Source organism: Onychostoma macrolepis, chromosome 22, assembly GCF_012432095.1.
Source record: "Onychostoma macrolepis isolate SWU-2019 chromosome 22, ASM1243209v1, whole genome shotgun sequence".
Lineage (NCBI taxonomy): Eukaryota > Metazoa > Chordata > Actinopteri > Cypriniformes > Cyprinidae > Onychostoma > Onychostoma macrolepis.
This window is the reverse complement of record NC_081176.1, coordinates 33,394,051-33,413,123: the sequence shown is the minus strand read 5'-3', so window position 1 is coordinate 33,413,123 and position 19,073 is coordinate 33,394,051. Positions and strand designations below refer to the sequence as shown.

The 19,073-nt window shown below is 38.0% G+C and overlaps 1 protein-coding gene across 5 annotated transcripts in view; it reads left to right on the top strand.

The window, feature by feature from the left end:
• The first annotated feature begins 12,679 nt into the window (after positions 1–12,679).
• Positions 12,680–19,073, top strand: part of LOC131530555 (NACHT, LRR and PYD domains-containing protein 12-like) — a 79,039-nt gene continuing 72,645 nt past the window's right edge. For 2 of the 5 annotated variants that reach the window (XR_009268421.1, XM_058760894.1), the window contains exon 1: positions 12,681–12,888. The gene's annotated coding sequence lies outside the window, so the exon portion shown is untranslated. Of the gene's footprint in view, positions 12,889–19,073 lie in introns of all 5 variants that reach the window. The other 3 variants (XM_058760893.1, XM_058760892.1, XM_058760890.1) reach the window with 3 other exon arrangements.

The window sequence follows — 19,073 nt, the reverse complement described above, 5'->3', positions numbered from 1 at the left end:
AATTCCTCCTCAGGAATTTGTTTACATAAGTTTACATCTAAATAATGAAACAGTTTTAAGCATGGAATACACCACACGACTTCTGAACAGATTTTTAAAACAGATTTTTGACTTACCGACTTTGTAAATAATGACAAAGGAAAGCTGGGCATCATATCCTTAAGCCTGGAATACACTACACGATTTTTGCCCTGATTTTCTGCCAATTTACAGTCAGGAGAAGTTGACGCTAGCTGCCGAAAGTCAGAGCCAGTCTGCAGATTTGAGATGACAGATTCCATAGAAAATTGCATAGTGTATGATAGTCACAGACTCCGGTTTTTTAAGCTTCAGACTCTGATTCTATCCAGTCGGAGGATATCAAACGTTTGATATTTTCAGCCGATTTTACAATGCATATTGTTTTCATTTGTCATGCGTCTCCTAGCAACAAGGCTCATGTTTCTGAGTGAGTTTGTTGTGATCGGAACAACTTTAAAGTCTGGTAGTGTATGATCCTCGGTCATGTAGTGTATGATGCCCAGTTTTCCTTTGTCGCTATTTACAAAGTCAGTATATGTATGATGCCTAGTGTTTTAAAAATCTGTTCAGATTTTAAAAGTCATGTAGTGTATTCCAGCCTTTAGAATTAACAGTCATTTGAAACAGTGGCAATCTTGTAGATGTTTTGTATTTCTTCTTTTGAGAATATTTAATTTAACTTCTGATCAAACTGTTCTGTTAATTGGTACAGTATTGTAAATGTTGAAATGTATTTCCTTTCAAATTTGTACTTTTTTTTCCTTCAAAAACTGAATGATTACATTTTCAGTTTTGTACAGTATATGTACAGACTTTGTATTTTGTCTTTCAAAATAAAACTTTTAATTTACAATCTTGAGCATGCTTTAACACTTTCATTTTTTTGTTTGTTTTTAATAACCTGTAAAATAACAAGTGTTTCTCTGCAGAACTTTTGGGCTAGTGCTTTCAGCACTTATTGAATGCGTTTGATCATAATAATCTAGGAAAAATCTGTAAAATGATAGTGTTCCTCTGTACAGTGTTTAGTGATGTCACTTTATTGAATTTGTCAGTAATAATCTAAGACAAATCCATAAAATAACAGTTTTGCACTGTAAAAAAAAAAAAAAAAAGAAAGAGTCCAACGACTGGCAGTAGCGGCTGCCAAACAAAAACCATAAAACTGAAGTACATTTTTTTAAAAATGGGACAAACCACGCTCATATAATGGTGGAATACCATTCACGGGCCTTAAATACGGGACGATTCTATGTTAATGTCAAGCCCTGTTTGCAAATATGTGCTAATATTGCCAACTTCTTGGAAAATTATGGCAGACTGCTGATATTACTGAACTCATAGTGTGAAATATCCCAAAACATTGCTTTTGGTACCATATAATAGTTATAATTTGCTCAGTCAGTTGTTCTTTGTTCTCTCTTTTGTGTACATGCAACAGACCCAAGTAAATGTTAAGAGATGTGTTCACATCCTCACTGCCTTTTAGCATCAACATCAGGAAGGTTTTAGGTTTTGAAATTGCGTGATATCAGTTGTGTCTCCAGAAGATAAAAACCTAGCAGTTTGGGTGGGCCCATGATCTTCCATCTAGCACCACAGTAGAACCAATGTGACTTCTACATTAGATATGACAGACTTGACACAAACTATAACAAGCGGTTTATAATGTGTTATGTATAATCAATTATTTGGACATTTAACTCCTCTTCCTTTTCTGTTCACAGGTTGATGACAAATGTGGTAATGGCCAGTTTCAATAGGGACGTAATGCAATGTCTGTCCAACGTTGAAATCAATTTAACTTTGGTTTCTGAAGTCAACCCGATTTTCATTTTCAACCAAAATGCAACATCTGTCCAACGTTGGAGATTGACGGCAATTTGACGATGGGTTCTGACGTCAATCTTACGTTGGGTTCTGACGTCAACCTGATTTTCATTTTCAACTAAAATGCAACGTCTATCCAACGTTGGAGATTGACGTCAATCTTACGTTGGGTTCTGATGTCAGTCTGATTTTCATTTTCAACCAAAATGCAACGTCTATCCAACGTTGGAGATTGACGTCAATCTTACGTTGGGTTCTGACGTCAATCTGACGTTGGGTTCTGACGTCAACTCGATTTTCATTTTCAACCAAAATGCAACGTCTGTCCAACGTTGGAGATTGACGTCAATCTTACGTTGGGTTCCGACCTCGATATGACGTTGGGTTTTGACGTCAACCTGATTTTCATTTTCAACCAAAATGCAACTTCTGTCCAACGTTGGAGATTGACATCAATATGACGTTGGGTTCTGACGTCAATCTGACGTTGGGTTTTGACGTCAACCTGATTTTCATTTTCAACCAAAATGCAACGTCTGTCCAACGTTGGAGATTGGCGTCAATCTTCGTTGGGTTCTGGCGTCAATCTGACATCGGGTTCTTACGTCAACCTGATTTTCATTTTCAACCAAAATGCAACGTCTGTCCAACGTTGGAGATTGACGTCAATCTTACGTTGGGTTCCGACCTCGATATGACGTTGGGTTTTGACGTCAACCTGATTTTCATTTTCAACCAAAATGCAACGCCTGTCCAACGTTGGAGATTGACATCAATATGACGTTGGGTTCTGACGTCAATCTGACGTTGGGTTTTGACGTCAACCTGATTTTCATTTTCAACCAAAATGCAACGTCTGTCCAACGTTGGAGATTGACGTCAATCTTACGTTGGGTTCTGACGTCAATCTGACATCGGGTTCTTACGTCAACCTGATTTTCATTTTCAACCAAAATGCAACGTCTGTCCAACGTTGGAGATTGACGTCAATCTTACGTTGGGTTCTGACGTCAATCTTACGTTGGGTTCTGACGTCAACCTGATTTTCATTTTCTACTAAAATGCAACGTCTATCCAACGTTGGAGATTGACGTCAATCTTACGTTGGGTTCTGATGTCAGTCTGATTTTCATTTTCAACCAAAATGCAACGTCTATCCAACGTTGGAGATTGACGTCAATCTTACGTTGGGTTCTGACGTCAATCTGACATCGGGTTCTTACGTCAACCTGATTTTCATTTTCAACCAAAATGCAACGTCTGTCCAACGTTGGAGATTGACGTCAATCTTACGTTGGGTTCTGACGTCAATCTGACATCGGGTTCTTACGTCAACCTGATTTTCATTTTCAACCAAAATGCAACGTCTGTCCAACGTTGGAGATTGACGTCAATCTGACGTTGGGTTCTGACGTCAACCTGATTTTCATTTTCAACCAAAAGGCAACGTCTATCCAACGTTGGAGATTGACGTCAATTTAACGTTGGGTTCTGACGTCAACCCGATTTTCATTTTCAACCAAAATACAACGTCTCTCCGATGTTCATTGACATATTATATTGACGTCCGGTGCCTGCTGGGGTATTAGTATGAGCGACAGCGCTCCCAGATGTAGTGTTCATGTGCAGCAGCATTTACAGCAAACACTCTGACTCTACAGTAAACACTCTGAGACACTGAAAACACTGGATCTTGAGCTTCTTGTGTGTAAATGAATGCAGTTGCCACTATTCACACACAAAACATTCGTTTTGACTTTTTTTTGACAACTCAAAAGTTGTGAATCTCATTTAATTGCCGATAACTTATGGTACCTTGGATTCAGCGATTTTTTTTTTTCCCAAATCAAGTTTCCATCCCCACACACAGTTAGGGGCCAATCATACAGGCCAGCGCCAGAAGAAGAACAGCGAATGCCATGAGTTGCGCACTTGAAAACAAAGCCCTCTAGACAGTGACCATGTGCTGATTCTGAACGCATCTCTCACTGACAAAGGAGTATACTTTAAAGGCTTGCGCACTAACTGTTTGCGAAAAGAAGATTTGTGCTCGTGTATCCTACCTCTCTCATTCGTCACAAATCCAAATATTCCATAATATTTCCATATTTGCGATGTAACATATCTTAATGCTAAACTATTATTTATTATGTAAATGATAGGCTTTGTACTTCAGACGCGTTCCAACGGTGACACAGAGGTGCGCGCGCTGATGTTTGGCTCACTGTATTTTATTTTGATAAAGTACCAACTGCGCTGTCAAGTTAGCAATGCTGGAACTGATGTGTTTTGTGTGTGTGTGTGTGTGTGTGTGTGTGCTTGCGCGCTCCGGCGCGATCACTTTTCACTGTTTCCTTATACCAGCAGAATCGTCATATTAGTCATACTAGGGTCTGCAGATGAAAAGTAGTTATTGTTACTAATTCTGGCATATTTATATGGTGTATTTTTTTATACAACAATGTTCATGAATATGCATAGTCCCTATTAAATAAACCAATAAATAAAAATAAAAATAAAAAAGAATCAACTTTAAACACTTATTGTCTTATTAATAATCACTGTATAAATGCCTGCTTTTATTTGTGTACACTCACAATGAAAACAAAACAGATTTTATATAGCATGTAAAAAATTGTAATTTGCACTACTGTCTGTTCAAAATAAATGAAAAGAAACTGAGCTTAGTAGATTTCTTTTTTTTTCCTGTTGTACCGAAATCGTATCGATGTATGTTTTGCTATTGCAGGGCATTTTAATATTCACATAGATAATGCAGAAAGCAAAGCTACAAAAGAAATAATAACTGTTTTAAACACTTTTGACCTGATTCAGCATGTGCATGGACCCACTCACAATCATGGACACACTCTATACTTACTCATCAGTAAGGGTCTAAACATTTCATCCATTGTTATTAAGGATGTAGCACTATCTGAACACTTCTGTATTTTCTTTGATATATTGATCTCTGCTTCCACTGAATCTAGAGCTGTCTCTGTCAGAAAGAGATGCATTAACGAGAACATTAGTGTGCTACTTATCTTTAACACCAAGCATTTCTGCAGACTCTGTTGATCTTCTCCTTTATTCCTTTAAATCAAAAGTTAAGAATGTTATTGATGATATTACTCCTGTGAAAGTCAGCAAGAAGACTGGCAGACAAAAATCACCTTGGAGAAAGTCAACAGCAGTACATTATGAAAAGACAATGCAGAAAAGCTGAGCAGATGTGGTGGAAGACGAAACGTACTCGGTTACTATCATAACCTCGGTTCCCTGAGATATGGGAACAAGTACTGCGTCGTAAGACGCTGTATGGGAAAAACTCCTTTTTCCTCTTCAACTGAAGCCTTTTCAATCACGCAGTGAAACTGCACATCCATTGGTTTGTGCAGTGCTATAAAATCGAACCAATGGCTCGGCAGCGGCGCTGAGCGAGCCTATGGCTATGCAGCCCGCCATAGCCTGCCAAAATGGGCGGGGCCTCTGGCTATATAAGCGGCCGCTTCACCGCCGCATCTCAGATTTCTTTTAATAAAGTGATTGAGGTGTGCAGCTTATAGCATGGCCAGGAATGCAGTACTCGTTCCCATATCTCAGGGAACCGAGGTTACGAAAGTAACCGAGTACGTTCCCTTTCGATATTCCACCAATGGACGTGCAGTTTCACTGCATGATTGAAAAGGCTTCAGTTGAAGAGGAAAAAAGGAGTTTTTCCCATACAGCGTCTTATGATGCAGTACGAGTGGAATATCGAAAGGGAACTTGAAATTCACTATAGCATCTATAAAGACAGCGTTCATGCTTTCAGTGTGGAACTAGTCACAGCTAGACAGACCTTCTTCTCAAACCTTATAAACAGTAGCTTAAATAACACTCACACTCTTTTTGCTGCTGTTGAGAGACTAACACCCCCCCACCCTAGTCAGATTCCCAGTGATATGCTCTCAGACAGAAAATGCAATGAGTTTGCTTCCTTCTATTCTGAGAAGATCAATAATATCAGGAAGGAGATTGGCACATCCTCAAGTTATGCAGAGGTCAGACAGATTTGACCGCAATTTCAAATGTCTACTGTGTCTACAGCTACTATGTCTGTTTTTGAAGCAATTGACAGCAAAATTTTGGAGGAAATCGTTCAGCACCTTAAGGCCCAATCCCAATTCTATTTTATACCCCTTCCACTACCACTACCCCTCCGCCTACCCCTTCCCCTTGTCCCTTGAAACAGAGTGTGAAAATATCCCCCTAAGGATTGGGACACCACTACTATAACGTCACACGTCATCATACGTCGTCTAGCTCCTACAATACACACACCTATACTGGTGTGCATTAGAGCCTTACCGTACTATATTATTGTGCTGCTTACTGCCACAAACCCACACACACACACATCGGAGATCGTGCAGCTCACACATCCAGGAGCAAAGAAACTTGTCAACGCTGTTCCACAACTTTTATTAATAGCAGTTTAAATACTGAATTGCTACATTATATTTTCCAGCAACGAGAGAATAAAATAGCTGTTTTTGAAGTAAACTCACTCAAAGAGAGACGTACCCCAGACAGCAACATAACATTAGCCCAGATTCGGCCTGCGTGAAATCCATGCGGGCCAGATGTGGGCCGACACTGGTTGCTGTCTCGAACAGACGTGCGCATACACGCAACTTCTCTCTCTCTCTCTCTCTCTCTCACTCGTTTGAGGAGTTGTTTAATCCTCAAGGGGCCTGCATGGAAACTGAGGACAAAACTGGCTGGGTCCCAGTTAGATAGCCCCACATGTGTTTGCTGGCTGGGAGATCTGCTACGCTGCTGCTGCTGCAGAGCAAGTAACGAGACAGAAGAGAACCATTCAGCTGTGCCATGTGATAATGATGTCATTAGGTCAGATTGAGTTAAACCTTTCAGACTGCACCATCTAGAGTTTCATAAAAATCGGCTGCCGCCTGACAAAAGCAAAGCATTCTGGTTAGAACATTTGTCCGACTTTGATCGGTGCTGCAGCCGCCTGATGATCACATGTGCCATCAAAGTACCGCGGGAGCAAAACGAGACCAGCCGCCGAGGTCAGGCGCTGCAGTTGCTCAAAATCGGCTGCAAGAGCCTTGATGATGACACACTTTATCCTCATTGGTCAGATTCTGTGATGACAAGCACGAGGTGTGTGATTGATCACATGACAGGAAATAGGAACTGAACAGTATAAAGGAGGCAGCATGCAAAACAATCGGGGTCTTTGACCAAAGGTTAGAGTGAGGAGTTACCATTCCAGAATCTCACTTCATTGGATTCTCACCTTCTTTGGATTGTATATACACTGGAGGAGACTTCTCACATTCACATTGGTACTTACAGCACACTGGAATTCTTAAGGACTGTTTTAATGGTATGAAACGGAAGGACTCTGTGCTTTTAACAGCCTAGGATTTCTAGTTTTATTGTGTTGTTTTAGCTCCCTTGTGAACATTTGTAAATTCATATTTGATTTTCACTTTTAACATTGTTGTCTTACTCATCTTTTTAAACACTCAAAGCTCTCACACAGTTTAATCTGACCCCATTTTAAATTCATGTAATTTGGCCGATAAGGCCGATCGTTACAAGCTGAACAAAGACTTAAACTCAAATGGATACCTGGACAATTTTTAATCTGGTTTCCAACCGCATCACAGCACAGAAACAGTGCTCATAAACATAATAAATGATATTTGCTTTAATTCTGATTCTGGCAAAATATTAGTGCTGGTAAAGGCTCAATTCTTATACCACTCTTGTTTAGCCTGTATATGCTCCCACTTGTCACGAATCCAGTTCATTGTCCTCCATCCACTCGCCATCAGAGGTCACCCTTCCTTCATATTGACTCTTACACCACACAGACTGTTATATGTCACTCCAGACTACAGTTCCCATCATCCATTGCACTGATCACACAGTTGTCACCAATCACAGGCTCACCTGAGAGCTATTACACACTCTATTTAATACCCACTCAGATTGTCTAGCGTTTAGCACTCTCCTAGTGTTAGCTACTTACCAAGCCTTTGTGTTTAGTCTCCTGTATTGTTCTGCATGTATGACTCTCGATAAAGTGATTTGTCTCGATTTACCTTGATTAAAATACAATAAAATTTTAATATAATAAAATACCTAACTACATAATACTACTATTGTTAGAAACTGCAACAAAATATAAATATAAACTTTTGAACTGCGGGTTTCGTCTGGCCAGAGGAGAACTGGCCCCCCGACTGAGCCTGGTTTCTCCCAAGGTTTTTTTTTCTCCATTCTGTCACAGAGGGAGTTTTGGTTCCTTGCTGCTGACGCCTCTGGCTTGCTCAGTTGGGGACACTTAATTTCTAGCGATTATCGATAAACTAAACTGAGCTAGACAATGACATCTCTGAATTCAATAATGAAATGCCTTTAACTGAAAATTGAGTGTTTAATCTTATCATTATACATTACTGACACTCTATCCTCCAATTTGATACTGTTAAGTGCTTTGACACAATCTGTATTGTTAAAAGCGCTATATAAATAAAGGTGACTTGACTTGATTTGACTCTCCTAGTGATAGCTGCCTTACGGAGTCTTGTTCTAGTTTAGTTTAGTCTAGTCTAGTCTTTTCGTATCGCCTTGTATCTTGTTTCTGGATTCCTGCCTGTGTACCTTGGATTAACCTTTGTCTTGCCACTCGCATTTTATCTGTACCTCATCTGGAATATTGCTTGTGTTTCTGGATTACTCTTCTTGTCAAGCCCTCTGGATTCTGTTCGCCGATCAATGACCTACGCCGGCCCTAGGAATATTAACACCACTACGTCAAATAATGAGAAAGGCAATTTGGTTCTATCGCAGCTATTCTGTGATGGTGAAATGAAGCTTCATGAAGCATTAAGCTTTTCAGCCAAGTGGTTCACAAAAGGGTTCATTTCTGGAGGCTTCATTTGCTCACAATACCACCTGGTGGCCAAACAGTGTAAAACAAGCAGATATATTACAGATAGAGTTGGATAGTCCAGGGGTCAGAAAGTAAAAGTCTTGCCATATGTTTATTCCACCCATGAACTCAGCAGCTGATTTCACCAGAGAAGGAACCAAGTCATTCCTTTCAAGTCACAAACGAGTCTCGAGTCAAATAAACCAATAAACCATCAACATCTGATCCTCTGTGATTCTCAATAACAGCAGGTGTTCATCACTAATGCACAATCATCATTTAATTAGACACTTAATTATCTCATTAACTTTAACTCTTTGAGGACTTGGGACAATATTGGCACAGCGGTTAACCAGAAAAATTAAAAATGGCACGTCATGCTGAAAAGGTTGGCGACCCCTGCCCTAGACAAACTGTTGCACTGGTGTCTCAACTTTTAGAAGCATTTTGCATAGAGTAGTCGCTTGTAAATCAAGGAGACTGTGCCCTAAATATTTCCAGTATTTTTGAACCATTTTAACAAGGGGTGATCATCTAGGTTAGAATTCCAGGGTACCCCATATACTTTCATTGCAGACCTTAACTTCAAGTACATAAAAAAGGAGGTACCTGGCAAGGAGCAGAGGTGGGTAGTGTCGGATTGAGCAGTCGCGAGCAGTTGATCTCCACCGACTGCGCTGATCAAAAGCATGATGGGAAACGACTGACTGACGACACAGCTTAATGCTCATTGGTTCAGACAACCGTGATGCTGCATTCTCTTCTAAAATGTTTTATTTTTTTTAATCTGATTTCATGCTATTATGTATTTAAATTGTGCATGAATATTCCCAAACACTGACAGTGCGATCTCTTTGTGAGATATGTGATTGTTGTCATATTTTCTATAAAAATCTAAAATACATGTTTGAATTAAAATAAAAATGGAGGATAAATACGCCTTTCATATGGAATTAAATAGCAAGCACTTTGAATGTCTTGTTCATCATATTTATATTTATATAAAAGCAACAGAACTGAAATTATATCATGTTTATCAGCAGCACAACATATGAGTGAGAATAATGCGATATCTGCCTTTGATCTCATTTGATCTCGTTCTACTTCGAGAAGGCAGAACTGTCCATCTTGACTGCGCTTAGTAAACAGGGATGGGATGATCGTGCTCTGTGCTGCTGTTTGAACTATAGCGATCTGTCACGCCACATCAAAGAGTGCCAAAACAGCATTTAATGTTTTCATTTCCTGAACAATGGACATAATTTGAAAAATGAGACATTGTTATGTTGTGTGAGGGCTTTTGTTCTAATTCTATGCACTGATATGTATGTATAGGAATATATATACGTAGGCTGTGAAGCATAAATTTGATATGTATATATTTTTTTTTTGTTAATCTTGTATTTAAAAAAAATATGTTGAAAAAATCAAAGCAGAAGAGTATTTTATCCAGTAGGATTCAAGAGCTATAATAATGTGATATCTATAAATAATACACACACAGATTAGATTCTTTATGAGATCAGTGAATTAGACCACAACATGATGCTTGACTCATCAGTAAATAATCTACTTCACCTGATCAGATTTTCTTTTGAAATTCATGCTGTAACAAATGTGATTTAGAAACAGTTACAGCAATCAGAGAAAAAATAATGTAATAGGTTACAGATTACAAATTTCAATTACTTTATTAAAGTAATGTAACTGATTACATTTGTTTACTTTTTGATTGCTTTTCTAAATTTCTAATGTTTTCATCTGTTAACCATTTTCAAACATGTAAACCAGGCAGGGTTAACCTTACAGTAGTACTCAGCACTGATTACTGTCAGACTTTCGAAATCCTTCATCACTTGAATTAAGATTATAATAATTTAATTTTAAAGGAGACATTGGATGCAAAATATCTTAATTTGCTTATAAATGTGTCTTAGCAATGTGTGGACACAAGCACCCTACAATGATAAAAATTAACTTTTTTTTAATCCCCCAAAAACCTAAACAGTCTTAATTATCAAGCCAGTCTTAATTATCAGAGCACAAATTCCGAGTATGGGTCACCATATCTGGCCACACATCATCAGTTCAAGGCATGTTTTGTTAAAAAGTTAAAACTCAAGGATCAGTACCATTGTTCATGATCCAGCTGCACCTCCAGAAGAAGTCTCACACTTTATATTTTTATGATTATTTGCAAATCGCCTTTGCTCTTCCACAGAAGAGAGGGGCGGGGTGAGCAGAGCTCATTAGCATGTAAAGAGATATGCAGCGAAACGAGTCACTGTGAACCGAGCTGTTTTTGACAAGGTAAAAAGGGTGTTGTTTTACACGACCACTGAGACCATTTCAAGAAGACCCTAAAGAATCATACGAATTTGTGGAAGATGGGCATCCGATGTCTCCTTTGAAGAACAGCCACCACAAAATCAGACTTACTTTAAAATCATTCTGAGGTTAAATACAGATTTAAAATCATAACAATAAATAGGTTAATAGCTAGAGTATGATCCTGTTTTTTTTTTATCAAATCTTTGCATAGCTATGACAGGAAACAGTGGAATTTAACAATGCCTTAGAAAAAAAACAGTTAATCTTAAAAAAAATAAATAAAGCATTTACATAAACCCATATAGGAAATATAAGAGTTATCGGATAAGCATGTTCTAAACTCCTGAAACATTGGTGTTTCATATTTTAGAGCAGTCACTGCGATTTATGAAAGCAATCAATTAAATCTGCATGTGGGAGTGTGTGTGAAAAAAATCAGATGTAACCCCCTTTGTAATCCTTAACATTTTCTTAAGTAACTGTAATTTAATTACACATTTTTTCTTAGTAACTGTAACTGCTTACAATTACTTTTATTTTGTAATTAAATTACGTAATTCCGTTACATGTAACTAGTTACTCCCCAACACTGGTTACTGTTGACTGAGTTTTGTGGGTTACCATTGTGCTGAAGAGTAGAGTCTGTGCTTCAGTCCAGGAAAAGACTAATAAACATTGATATACTGCATGTTGCGTTATTTAAAGGCAGTGGTTACATTAGCTCATGTATGTGTGTTGTTATTACCTGGAAGAGGTGCTAGTGAGACCAGCAGGGGGTGTTCATCCCGTGGTCTGTGTGGGTCCTAGCGCCCCAGTATAGTGATGGGGACACTATGCTGTAAAAAGCACCGTTCTTCGGATGAGACTTTAAAACGAGGTCCTGACTCTCTGTGGTCATTAAAAATCCCAGGATGTCTTTTGAAAAGAGTAGAAGTATGACCTTGGCATCCTGGCCAAGTTTGCTCATTGGCCTCTGACCATCATGGCCTCCTAACAATCCCCATATCTGCTGACTGGCTTCATCACTCTGTCTCCTCTCCACCAATAAGCTGGTGTGTGGTGGGCATTCTGGCGCACTATGGCTGCCGTCGCATCATCCAGGTGGATGCTGCACACTGGTGGTGGATGAGGAGACCCCCCCCCCCCACACACACACACACAATGTAAAGCGCTTTGAGTGCCTAGAAAAGCGTTATATAAATGTAAGGAATTAATGAGTTAACGGATAACTGCAAGCAATTTACATTTTACAGACAGTGTTTCACAATAATAAGACTTGGTTATAATAATAATAATAATAAGTCTAGAAAACTCCTATAAAATAACATTGTTTTTGTAAAACATTTAGGAAAAAAATGAATATAAATGAGTATATTTTACAGTTTTACTTTGGCACCCACTTCTGCCAGTCTTTTTTTTTTTTTTTTAACAATCTTTAACCGTTATTTGCATTAATGGTTAACATTTGATACACTGTACTGCCATGTATTTCACAGTCTTTTAACCCCCAGCCTTTTTTTTTTTTTTACAGTGTACTTCAGATTGTGTGTTTAGTGTCTCTTCGGGATTTAGAAGTCCTCAGCAGGACAGCAGCCTATTTCAGTATTAAAATGATGTGATTTTCTCATAGATAAAACAATTAAGAGTTTTTCATAAATTTCAGCATTAAAAGTAACCTTTAGCCTTATGAGGTTTTTTATCACTCCTAGAGGACAGAGAAGATCCTTGTCTGGACGCATCAAAGAGCCTTGAAGGTAAATGACAAGTGATTAATTGGGGGGTATAAGCTTATGTTTGTTGTTCCTCTTGCTGTTTCCAAACTCCCTGGAATTCACTTCTCGCAGATCTTACTTGTTTCCTTTTGTCTGCTTTTTTATGCTTTTGTTATAAGTTATCTTTTGTCTCAGAGAAAATATTTTAGTCTTTTCTGAGCAGGAAGGATTTGCAAGAAGGATTTGTTGAGTAGATGGAATAGATTTGTTCCATTTTGTGTAAAGCAATTATAACTTTTAATGACTTTCTATCCTTTCTACAACACTTTTATTTTCCTGTTTATTATCGTGAAGCTGCTTTACAATTTGTATTGTTCTACATAAATAAAGGTTAATTGACAACATGTATAATGATAGCAAACATGAAAGGGAAAAGTACAATGGATTCACAAGATACATTGTCTGTGGTCTATGGGCAAAAAGTGACATTTCTGAATGCTAAACTTGCATGAAGTCTGTTACTGTGAGGTCCAGAGTCCAGCTTATCAGGAAATCAAGCCAGCCCTGTAGACATCATTTTCAGGTAAGCAGAATTATGTAAGTTAGCAAACTCTAAAATTTAAACTCCTAGGCTTCAGTTTAGAACAAACAGGCTATTCAAAATGTAAAAGATGACATCTCTCAAAAACATGTTAGTTAACTGATTTTCTCATTACTTAGACAATTTGAGGTGTGATCCAAACATTTTACCCAGGAACAAGTTGTCACTAAGTATGGTCACTTTATTTACTTTGTGTTATGAACAAAAGTAAAAAATAAAAGTATCCACAAAGTATCAAAGTAGTGAAAACTAAGACAATAAGATGACTGGTTAGAGTTTTACAATCTGTGTTGTGGTATAAATAAACTTGTTTTTGGTGATTGGTTTGAATCTTCCACCCATACCCTGTAGGGGGATCAAGTGTTAATAAGTGACATTTTTGAATTCTGGCTAAACTTGCATGAAGTTTGTTACTGTGAGGTCCAGAGTCCAGCTTATCAGGAAATCAGTCCAGCCCTGTAGACATTATTTCAGGTAAACAGAATTATGTTAGTTAGCAAACTCTAAAATTTAAACTCCTAGGCTTCAGTTTAGAACAAATAGGCTATTCAAATTGTAAAAGATGACGTCTCTCAAAAACATGTTAGTTAACTGATTTTCTCATTACTTAGACAATTTGTGGTGTGCTCCAAACATTTTACCCAGGAACATGTAGTCACTAAGTATGGTCACTTTGTTTACTTTGTGTTGTGAACAAAAGTAAAAATAAAAGTATCCACAAAGTATCAAAAGTAGTGAAAACTAAGACAATAAGATGACTGGTTAGAGTTTTACAATCTGTGTTGTGGTATAAATAAACTTGTTTTTGGTGATTGGTTTGAATCTTCCACCCATACCCTGTAGGGGGATCAAGTGTTAATAAGTGACATTTTTGAATTCTGGCTAAACTTGCATGAAGTTTGTTACTGTGAGGTCCAGAGTCCAGCTTATCAGGAAATCAGTCCAGCCCTGTAGACATTATTTCAGGTAAACAGAATTATGTTAGTTAGCAAACTCTAAAATTTAAACTCCTAGGCTTCAGTTTAGAACAAATAGGCTATTCAAATTGTAAAAGATGACGTCTCTCAAAAACATGTTAGTTAACTGATTTTCTCATTACTTAGACAATTTGTGGTGTGCTCCAAACATTTTACCCAGGAACATGTAGTCACTAAGTATGGTCACTTTGTTTACTTTGTGTTGTGAACAAAAGTAAAAAAATAAATAAAAGTATCCACAAAGTATCAAAAGTAGTGAAAACTAAGACAATAAGATGACTGGTTAGAGTTTTACAATCTGTGTTGTGGTATAAATAAACTTGTTTTTGGTGATTGGTTTGAATCTTCCACCCATACCCTGTAGGGGGATCAAGTGTTGAGGAAGATTACAGAGTTTAATGTTACAGAGAGCTGTCTGGGCGATAAATAAAGAACAAAATTTAATATTAAGTCAAGTCAAGTCACCTTTATTTATATAGCGCTTTTAACAACACAGATTGTGTCAAAGTAGCTTTGCAGTATCAAATAGGAAAATAGTGTGTCAATAATACAAAAGGACAATAGTACACACTCAGTTTTCAGTTAAAGGCAGTCCATCATTGAATTACAGAAGTGTTTCCGGGTTCTGGTTGACCTAATTAATGCAGCCTAACAATCCTTTAATGAATTTGAATATTCGAAACGTATTAGTGTGTTATGTGTAAACCAGGTTAAAGAGATGGGTCTTTAATCCAGATTTAAACTGACAGAGTGTGTCTGCCTCCCGAACAGTGTTAGATAGATTGTTCCAGAGTTTGGGTGCTAAATAGGAATAGGATCTGCCGCCCGCAGTCGATTTTGATATTCTAGGTATTATCAAATTGCCAGAGTTTTGAGCACACAGAGGACGTGGAGGACTATAATGCGATAAGAGCTCGCTCAAGTACTGAGGTGCTAAACCATTCAGGGCTTTATAAGTAATTAACAAGATTTAAAAATCTATACAATATATTTTTTGTATATGCAGTGCAGTGTTAACAGAACCGGGCTAATATGGTCATACTTTCTGGTTCTAGTAAGAACTCTAGCTGCTGCATTTTGGACCATCTGTAGTTTGTTTATTAAGTGTGCAGAACAACCACCCAATAAAGCATTACAATATTGTAAACTTGAGGTCATGAACACATGAATTAACGTTTCTGCATTTGACATTGAGAGCATACACTGTAAAACCCAACAAGTTACGGTAACTCAAAACTTTTGAGTAAACCAACTGCCTTGGTTTAAACCATGTAAGTTTTAAAACTTTGCAGTTAAGTAATTAAGTGATTAATTAAGTGATGATTGTGCATTAGTGATGAACACCTGCTAAGGAAAAAGAAACACAAGAACTACTACAACTGACTTCAGCCACAGCCTTAGATGAAATCAACTGAAATAAAATACATGTCTGCTTTAGTTGGGCTCTTGACTCTTGACTTCTGTGTTAGTTTCTTTTTTTTTTCTTCTTTGGATGTTCTAATCATGTGTTTCTGAAGCATATTTGTTACAACTCAAAAGCCCAGAGAAAATGATAAGTAGTTGGTTGTTATATTTATTATGACAATCATTGATTGGTGAACTCATTGTGTGTCTAATCTCTGATTAAAAGGATATTGTCAAGTCAAGTCACCTTTATTTATATAGCGCTTTTAACCATACAGATTGTGTCAAAGCACTTAACAGTAGTGATGGGCAGATGAAGCCTCATGAAGCTTTAAGCTTTTCAGCCAAATGGTTCACAAAAGGGTTCATTTGGAGGCTTAATTTGCTCATAATACCACCTGGTGGCCAAAGAGTGTAAAACAAGCAGATATATTACAGACAGAGGTGTAAAGTCCAGGGGTCAGAAAGAAAAAGTCCTGCCATGTGTTTATTCCACCCATGAACTCAGCAGCTGATTTCACCAGAGGAGGAACCAAGTCATTCCTTTCAAGTCACAAACGAGTCTCGAGTCAAATCCCAAGTCCTCAAAGAGTTAAAGTTAATGAGATAATTAAGAGACTAATTAAATGATTATTGTGCATTAGTGATGAACACCTGCTGTTATTGAGAATTACAGAGGATCAGCTGTTGATGTTTTATTGGTTAAAATGATGCCACCATCGTGGAGATCAGTGTTTGCTTTAGTTGGGCTCTTGACCCTTGACTTTTTGTGTTAGATATCTCTCTACAGCAATGCATGTGCTGTTATAAAGCAGAGAGATCAGTGCTCTGTAGTGAGCAGCTATTAGCTGTTTTCGTATGATGAGATAATCATCAGGCACTGATCTGTTTACTTCCAAAATAACTTTTTTTTTTTTTCATTTATATGTTCAGGTTTTCAATAACCAACCCTGTGGAACTACAACATGGAATGAACGTGTTACTCTAATAGGTAGACTTAAAATTCATTCAATATATGTAATGCATATAAATATTTGAACTCCAGTGTTATTTAGACACACACAGACAACAAGAACCAGCAAATGAATCTCAACAATGGTGACAATCAAGAAAATGCTTCATGCTGCAATGCATGCTGGGTAACACCACAGTAAAAACTCCCATCATGCATTGCAGCATGAATAATTACTGTCACCATTGTTGAGGATCGTATGATAAGTGTTCATGTCTAAAAGCCTGAGTGATATAGTTCTTCTTTTTTCCAATATTTAAGCATTACGGTGACATTTATTTAATAGGATGACTTTGCAGTTCTGTATTAGCTGAATGTCAGTCAACAAACCAGAGAAAAACACCTTCATGATGTTCATTCAAGTGACTTAAAAGCAGAAAGTGTAGTCTCATCTTTTAATTTTTCAAGCTTTTAATTCAGCAATGTGCAAATTCACAAGTGTTTGTCGTAAAACAGCATTGCAACTGCTTAAAAGCAAACCATTTCAGTTATTAAAAGGGCCAAGAGCCCAACTAAAGAAAACACTGATCTCCATGATGGTGGCATCATTTTAACCAATAAAACATCAACATCTGATCCTCTGTTATTCTCAATAATAGCAGGTGTACAACACTAATGCACAATCATCATTTAATTAGTCACTTAATGATCTCATTAACTTTAACTTTTTGAGGACTTGGAATTTGACTCGAGACTCGAGACCTCTGGTGAAATCAGCTGCATTCAGCTGAGTTCATGGGTGGAATAAACACATGGCAGGACTTTTACTTTCTGACCCCTGGACTTTACACCTCTGTCTGTAATATATGTACTTGTTTTACACTCTTTGGCCACCAGGTGGTATTGTGAGCAAATGAAGCCTCCAGAAATTAACCCTTTTGTGAACCACTTGGCTGAAAAGCTTAAAGCTTCATGAGGCTTCATCTGCCCATCACTACTGTCAAGGTCCATAAAAGTATGAAAGATGTCGTCAAAACAGTCCATCTGCCATCAGATGTGCAATCTGAATTTTATGATGCGACGAGAAAACTTTTTGTGTGCAAAAAAAACCCAAAATATAGATTTTATTCAACTTTTTCTGCTCCTCCGTGACACTTCCTGCAAGCGCGTTCATGAGTTCACTAGCAGAGCACGACGCAAGCACGCCTCAGATGACGCAGCACATCAATAGGTCACGGGCCATGGCTTTTATGTCTTGCGTCATCTTTGGCATGCTTGCATCAAAAGATTGCTATCAAATAGCATCAAATAACACCTAGGTTCCTAACTGATGACGAAGAATTGACAGAGCAGCCATCAAGTGTACTAGGTTATTACACGTGGGGGTTTTAGGGCCGATAATTAACACCTCTGTTTTTTCAGAATTTAGCAGTAAGAAATTACTTGTCATCCAGTTTTTTTATATCGACTATGCATTCTGTTAGTTTTTCAATTTGGTATGTTTCACTAGCCTGACTATGTCAGACTTCGTACTTCTGCTCAATTTCAGTTCGCTTCTGTACTCAGTCTGATACAGCAAACCATCTCCCAGTTTATCTCGATGGTTTTGTTTTCGCCGCATACCTGTGTTTACAGCGGAAGTTCGAGGCGGCTGAGCCGGCACATAACATACTTCATAACCAAACGTTATGTGATTGGCTTAGGGGTACACAAATGATTTTAAACTTCAGACAAGCGCCCGCCCACAAGAAAGTAAACGCTTGTCAATTATGCCCTTCCAGATTCTGTCTATAAAGCAAAGCGAAGTAGCAGAGTTTGGTATTACCAGGCTAATGTTTCACCGGGCCACGAAGAAATATAGAGCTAAGTATCATCAGCATAACAGTGAAAGCTAACACCGTGTTTCCTGATGATATCTCCCAAGGCTAACATGTAAAGTGTGAAAAGTATCGGCCATGGTACTGAGCCTTGAAGTACTCCATACTGCACTTGTGATCGATATGATACCTCTTCATTCACTGCTACGAATTGATGGCGGTAAGATAACTATGATTTGAACCATGCTAAGGCGCTTCCACTAATGCCAAGAAAGTTTTCTAGTCTATTCAAAAGAATGTTGTGGTCGATAGTGTCGAACAGAGCACTAAGATCCAGTAGCACTAATAGAGAGATACAACCACGATCAGATGATAAGAACAGGTCATTTGTAACTCTAATGAGAGCAGTCTCCGTACTATGATAAAGTCTAAATCCTGACTGGAAATCCTCACAGATACCATTTTTTTTTCTTAGA